The sequence below is a fragment of the Musa acuminata genome, chromosome BXJ1-7 (genome assembly GCF_036884655.1).
Source record: "Musa acuminata AAA Group cultivar baxijiao chromosome BXJ1-7, Cavendish_Baxijiao_AAA, whole genome shotgun sequence".
NCBI lineage: Eukaryota > Viridiplantae > Streptophyta > Magnoliopsida > Zingiberales > Musaceae > Musa > Musa acuminata.
Genome location: NC_088333.1, coordinates 35,086,522 through 35,094,648, shown reverse-complemented (window position 1 = coordinate 35,094,648; position 8,127 = coordinate 35,086,522).

The window sequence follows — 8,127 nt, the reverse complement described above, 5'->3', positions numbered from 1 at the left end:
GAAATACCGGGCTCTGATACCAATTGTTAGGATCAAGAGCACTAAGAGGGGGGGGTGAATTAGTGCAGCGGAAAACCTTCTACGATAAAAACTGCGTTCGTTCGTTAAAAGTGATTTCGGTAAGAAAGTCGATTCTAATATTACTTTAACTTAAGATCAAGCGAGAAGACGTTAAAGTAAATCTATGAAGGTAGTTTGCAGTTATGATGGAAATCAGAATATAAGTGCAAACTGAAATACGACGTTCGTACGATAAAAGCGATTTGCGTCTAAACGCCGATTCGGAAAGCACTGAACTTTGAAACACGTTCGTAAAAGCACAGAAGATAGTAAGCTATTGAGGAGGTTTGCAGTAAAGATAAGATCCTCAAAGTAAATGCAAACCGAGATTTAGAGTGATTCGGTCAATCTTGACCTACTCCACTTTTGGCTTCCTCTACTGATGAAGTCACCGACGTCAACTAAAGGCCTTCCTTCAATAGGCGAAGGCCGACCACCCTTTTACAGTTTCACTCATTTTGACGGGCTTAGGAGACAACCCTTACAGAATTTTCTCTCCTCTCTTTAAAGCTCAAAACTTGGAAGAAAAGATGGAGAAGAACTTTTGGCCTTTACAACAATTTTGAGCTCTAAAAATCACAGAACAAGATCAAGATTTCGGTGTTTGTTGAGTGCTCTTTCAGTGCTGAATGGGTAGGGTATTTATAGGCCCCAACCCAGTTCAAATTTGGAGCTCAAAACTGTCAATTCCTGGAATTCCGGGATCAGGCGGTTGCACCTCCTGATTGGAGCGGTTGCACCGCCTAGCAGAGCTCGAAGACTGAGCCTCTAGGCGGTGCCACCTCCTGTCAGGGGCGGTTGCACCTCCTGCCAGAGCTCGAAGACCGAGCTCAGGCGGTGCAACCTCCTGACTGAGGCGGTGCCACCTCCTGTTAGGGGAGGTTGCACCGCCCAATCTCGCTCGGAGACTGAGCCCAAGCGGTGCCACCTCCTGGCTGGGGCAGTTGCACCACCCAGTCTCGCTCGGAGACTTAGCCTAGGCGGTGCTACCTCCTGGCTTGGGCGGTTGCACCTCCCGCTAGAAATCAGGGTCCGAATGGGTTGATCCATTCGGCCCAATTTGGGTTTTTCAGGAGTCCAATTACCCCAAGATTAATTTAATGGGATCACCTCCCATTTCCAACTTAATCATTGTGCTAACTATGATTTTTCCTAAGATATTTACTACAACTTGCTCCGGTGCGTCAATCGCTTCTTCCAGCGAGCTTCCGGGGAACTTCCGTTGATCATCCGATGAACCCTCGGTGATGCTCCTGCGGACTTCCGGCAAACTCCTAGACTTGCAATAATCCACTTGGCGAGTTTCTACGAGCTTCTTTGGCAAGCTCATGGACTTCTCGGATTTGTTCCCGTAGAACCTCCGACGACTGTCCGAACTTCCGTCGAACTCTCGAACTCCCAACGTGATCATTGTCTTGACTTCGGCGCAACTCCTACTGCATATCTTATTTTCATCGTAGTTAATCCTGCAATGTAAAACAAAACTTTGATCGAGATAATTAATCCTAAGTAATTAACCAAGTTGTCCGGCATGTCGTTGGTCCCTCAACGCTTCGTCCGATTCTTCAGCGCATCGTCCTCTCCTACGGCCTATTGCCCAATCGGCCAGTTGACTCTACAACTCCGATATCCTTGGCACAATACTCGCTCTTATTGGCCCGATGCTTGAGTCCACGGCCCGAAGTCTTCTGTCGATACGTCGACCGATCCACCGGCCCGACGTCCAATCTTCTGACATGTTCCTCCGGCACAACATGATTTTCCTGCTTTAATTGTCTCATCCTGATCGAAGCATCCTGCGTCACTCAAAACACAAATTAAATCATAAACATATATCAAGTGGTTTCATCATCAAAATACGAGATTCAACATAATCTTCTGACATGTTCCACTGGCCCAACATGATTCTTCCTACTTTAATTGTCTCATCCTGATCGAAGCATCCTTCATCACTCAAAATGCAGATCAATTCATAAACACTTATCAATTGGTTTCATCATCAAAATCTGTGATTCAATAATCTCCTCATTTTTTATAATGACAACTAATTGATGACGGAGTTTAAACAAACTCCCCCTATCAATATGTCATATTGATAGAGACTCTTGGATTCAAAAATCCAAGCAACATGTTATCATAAACTTATATATAACATCATACTTCTCCCCCTTTATCATCAATAAAAAGAAGAAGTGCAACTAGTAAGTGTTTTTATACATCCAAGTTCAAATTATTACATAAAAAATCTCAAGTTTTATCATCATTGCAAGCTAGCAAAAATTTTTAGTTTTACATCATGTAAGCTAGCAATATTTAAGATGTTCAAGAAGGCAACTTTTGCTTCTTAAAATATGCAAGTTAGCAATCTTTGCTTCTCTTTTCAGATGAGCAAGCTAACATGTTTTTGCATCTTCTTGACTTGTGCAAGCTAACAAGTTTGTCTCTTTTCATGATGTGTACGTTAGAAATTCTTTCTCCCCCTTTGTCATTGGCAAAAAGAGAGGAATAACAAAATAATGGTGCAATTCATCAATTTTCAAATTATGATAAAAATAAAGTGTCAATCTTATTTCAATATGTCATAATTAAGATAAATCTTGAATTTAAATTTAATTCAAGTCAATGCAATTTTCATCATGATTCTCATACATGATATTCAATACATCAAATACATCATCATAATAAAATCATAAGTTTTACATGTATCATTTTTTAATAAGCTAGCAACTTTGCTTCCTAGAAAGTTTTTCTCCTTGCAATTTGCGAGTTAGCAAATTTTACATATGAAAGTTGGCAAAAATTTTTACATCTTTTGGGATGAGCAAGCTTTTTACTTCTTCTTGAAGTATGCAAGCTAGCAAAATTTCTCCCTCTTTATCATTGTCCAAAAAGAAGAGAAGAAAATAATATTATAATTCTTTTTCCCTTTACAATAATTTTTAAATTATGACAAAAGTAAATAACAAAGATGAAAAATCAAGTCATGAATATCAAAACAATTTTTTTATCATGAATATTTCATCATTGCATGCATCAATATCATAAGTTGAAGTATTGCATGCATAATATCAAATCACCATTCATAATTACATCAATATTCTAGCCATTATTTCAATCATCAAAAAATCAAATCATGAATGTCAAAATCATAGTATTGTATACATTCATATCATCACATGAAGAATATCAAGAAGAACTTGGTGATAAGATATACTTCATGAATACAAGGAATTTTACATAATAACATTCAAGTCATAAACCTTAAAAGATGTCAAGTAGCATATCATGGTTTATTAGAATAAGTCTTCTTTTTGGTGAATAGCAAAAAGAATAGTAGAAGAACAAGATCTCAATTCATGCATATCAATAGATATGATTCACTTTGACAAATCTCATTTTTAGTAAATAACAAAAAAGAAACATGAGAGTTCAAAAATAAGATCTTGATTCATAGAAAATTTCAAGTATCAATATCGAGAATTCAAGATCATGATATAGATGAAGACATTCTTATTGCAAAAAGATGTCACGAGAGAACACATAAACAATCTCGATTCATATATAATATCTCTCAATTCATTATGAATAATAAAAATTATAATTCAGAAAAATCATAATTCATTTAAAAAATCTCCTCTTAAGAAAATACCAAGTAGCTTGATTCATAATAAATCTTAATTTATAAATATCAAGAAATCGAGATCATGATTTGGATAAAAAAAATTTATTCAAATTTAAATCATCAAATCATCAAAATCACTTTCATAGTTCAATAGATTCAAAATAATATAAATATATATTTCAATCTCTTATTCAAAACTTGATAAGATAGAGATGTTTCATTTTAAGTTGTTAGTTTCATACAAGTATGCCATTATCTTTTTATTCCAAATAAGAAAATGCATCAATCATTTAGGATCAAAAAATAAATTTTGTCATAAAAACCATCAATATCAATAAACTAAAAAAAAATTATATTTCATCACAACAAGGATCAACAAGCCATATATCACAAAAATCATCATACATAATTTCGAAATATAAACTCATTAAGCATGATCATTTTGCATCATTACTTTGGGCATGAAACTGAAACATAGTTTCAAGTTTTCAAGGTATAACATACACAATTTTAAACTATAAACTCATTAAGCATGATATCAAATCTCTTAATATTTTCATTAAGACATTAAGTATGGCTTCATTGAACATAATATTGAATGATTCTTAAAGATGTATAATCTTCTTTAGTTTCAATTTGTATGATTGACTTTATATTAGCATGGCAAAATATTTGTTCTTATATCAAAACTATGCTTCACGTTTAAAATCGAAAACCAAGGAAAAGATTCATCACAAAAATCATCAAGCCTTCCATACAAAAGCTATCATATATAACTTCAAAATCTCATGCATAGAATAAAGTCATCAAGCATTGTACCAAAACTTTTATTAAAAACAACAAGCATGATTTCATTGAGTGTTTTCAATCAAAGTTGGAAATCAATACGGAAATCAATATGATGCACATTATTGTTTCTTTAGACAAAAGATTTAATTTATCATTTGATTTTTTTTATGTGTTTCATTTTATGTGATTGATTTTATATAAGTATGCTCAATTTTTTCATATGAAAACCATCCAACAAAACTTGAAAAGCAATACAAAATCATCACAATATACATAATTGTTTATACCATACAAGAAATTAATCACTAGATTTAATTCTAACATTTTATTGTATTTTCATAAAACATGCAATTGTCATTATCATTTTCAAAATTACTAGAAAGATAAGCATGATCCTAAAACTTTGAACAATTTCATGAAAAAAAATTATATAATTTTTCTAATCTAAATTAAAAATAACTTATAAAAAGCATCATGTAATTTCGAAATAAATTAAAGGAGTTTCGTTTGAGTTGTTTACCTCATTGTCGAAAACTGTTAAAGTATAGTTTGTCATATCGCCTTTGTTGGATTATCCTTCATCTTCGGATGAGCTCGTTTCGTCCAAGATTGCTTCCTTCTTCTTACGTTCATAGCAAATAGTTATGCTCTTTTTAAGTTTATTTTTGTTCTTCAAGTTTTGTTTCATGAACTTTTTAAATTTCATAGCGAGGAGTTCAAGTTCACCATCACTTGAGCTTATGCTCGAGTGGTCTTCGATTGTTCTAAGTCTGAAATCCTTCTTGTTCTTTGGAATGTGGTTCTCAAGTTCTTCACATGCATTGCACATCATTTCATAGGTCATCAAAGACCCTATAAGTTCTTCAATTGGTAAATGGTTCAAGTTTTTTTATTCTTAAATAGCCATTACTTTTGAATCCCAACTCTTATTAAGAGAACGTAAAATTTTATTTACAAGTTCAAAATCCGAAAAAATTCTACCAAGTGCTTTTAAACTATTGACAACATCTGTAAAAACGGGTGTACATGTCAACAACGGTTTCACTTGGCTTCATTCGAAAATGTTCATAATCATGCATTAAAAAGTTGGTTTTCGAATCTTTTTGCTAGTGCCTTCATGTGTGATTTCGAGAGTGTGCCATATATTGAAAGTCATTTCGCAAGTAGAAACCCGATTAAACTCAGTTTTATCCAAAGCGCAAAATAGAGTGTTTATAGCTTTAGCATTTAAGGAAAAAGTCTTCTTCTCCAAATCATTCCAATGGTTCATTGGAAGAGAAGACTTTCGAAAACCGTTTTCGATAATATTCCATTAGTTCAAATACAAAGAAAGTAAGAAAACTCTCATTCGAGTTTTCCAATATATGTAGTTCATCCCATTAAATAAGGGAGGACGAATGAGAGAGTGACCATCTTAAAAGCCAAAAAGAGTTATTTCTCTTAGGTGTTAAACCAAATAAGAAATGCGAGGCTCTGATACCAATTGTTAGGAAAAGAATTGGCACTAAGAGGGGGGGGGTGAATTAGTGCAGCAGTAAAAATTACGTCAGTTCAAACTTTGAAGACTATGCCACGACGGTTTCACCTGTTTGGTCACTGTTTGGGTCTTTCTCTTGACCCAACATAGCCTAAAATTGGCCCAACTATCCCCTAATTGGGTTGGCCCAATTCTAATCCTATATGTGCTAACTATGAATTTTAAGACATTTACTAAGCTAAATAAAGTCCATAAGTCTAGGTTTCTTCCGGCGAGCTTCCGGCGAACTTCCAACGATCTCTCAGCAATGTTCCAGCGGACTCCCAAAAAGCTCCTGGACTTCATGATGATCTTCTTGGCGAGTTCCAACAAGCTTCTTTGGCAAGCTCTGGGACTTCTTGGTTAATTTTGACAGAACTTCTGATGAATGTCCAGACTTCCAATAAACTCTCGAACTCCCAACGAAATCACGTTCTTGACTCTGGGACTTCATTTTGCTTTATGCCTTGCTATCATAGTTAATCCTGCATATGTAAAAACATACTTCGATCAAGACAATTATTACTAAGTATGAATCATGTTGTCCAGCATGTCAATGGTCCATCGATGCTTCATCCTATTCTTCGACGCATCGTCCTCTCTTATGGCCTATTGCCCAATCGGCCAGTTGACCTCCATAACTCCGATATCCTTGGCGTAATTTCCACTCTTCTTAGCCCGATGCCCGAATCCATGACCCGAAGCATTCTGTTGATACATCATCCGATCCTCCGGCTAGACGTCCAATCTTCTGACATATTCCATCTGCCCAACATGATTCTTCTTGCTTTAATTGTCTTATACTGATCGAAGCATCCTGCATCACTCAAAACGCAGATCAATTCATAAACACTTATCAATTGGTTTCATCATCAAAATCCGAGATTCAACACCAACTTCTTATTCTTCCTGCTTCAATTAATTTGCCTCTCCTGATTGAAGCTACTCCTACGTCGCACAAAATGTAGATTAGATCATAACATTATCAATTAGTTTCATCATCAAAATCCAAGATTCCACTATCTCCCCCTTTTTGATGATGATAACCAATTGATGACGGGGTTAACTTTAATTCCCCCTATCAAGATGCCATACTTGAGAAAAGATACTCTTGAATTCAAAGCCTTTAAATTCAAGCATCAAACCGATAAGTTACATTCATTTAAATTTATCAATATGCACATCATGATACCAATCATGATTTACTATCTCAAAATATGATAACCCAAAATATGACCTACTTAGATAACCCAAGTCATGCAAGCTAGGTAAGTATTAAACATCCCTTTACTTTTACATGACACACGTGTCGAGATAGTCCATGGTTATATTTTCAAACCTTTCTCGAAGAGCTCCCAAAATGCACTTTTGGAGGGGATAAATGATAGATGAAATTTTATTGACTAATTATTATTTTACACAAGGCTGATAGTCAAGTTAGCATAGGGGAGACAAAATGTGACCTCCCTAGATAACCCAACTCATGCAAGCTAGTTATGCATTGAACATCCCTCTACTTTTACATGATACACGTGTCGAGATGGTCCATTGTTACATTTTCAAACCTCTCCAGGAGAAGTTGATATGGTGCACTCAGGTGCTCCATCAATGACCTAGACTAAGGTCGGGAGTGGATTTTTTTGACTCAATCCCTTTGATGTCCCGAGCTAAGGTGAAGTGAGGTGGAAATGGCAAAAATGTGACAAAAATGTGACTAACCTCGATTCCTATATCCCTATATCTAAGATAGATTAATATACCATATAAAAATAAAAATGGGATAGAACATTCTATGAAATATTGTATGAAGGGTTAGCCTCTAACAACCTCTAATTGCCTCCGTTGAAATCTTGTCCATGTAGATAACAAAAAAAGAGGGAGATAACCTATAACTACATACAATGTGACCTCCCTAGATTATTGGAAAGATAAAAATTAATATGAAATTTTCTTAAAATAAACTGATTTAATTTAAAAAATAGAACCGGATATAATCCACTAAAACCTTATCAAAATCTATAATTGGAAAGAATATAGTTATCCATTCATTAAAAAAAATTAAGTGTCCTTTGATAAATTTTAATGGAGAGGTGTTATTCGGTAAAAATGAATAAATATGGGTTTTTCTTGAGTAGATTAT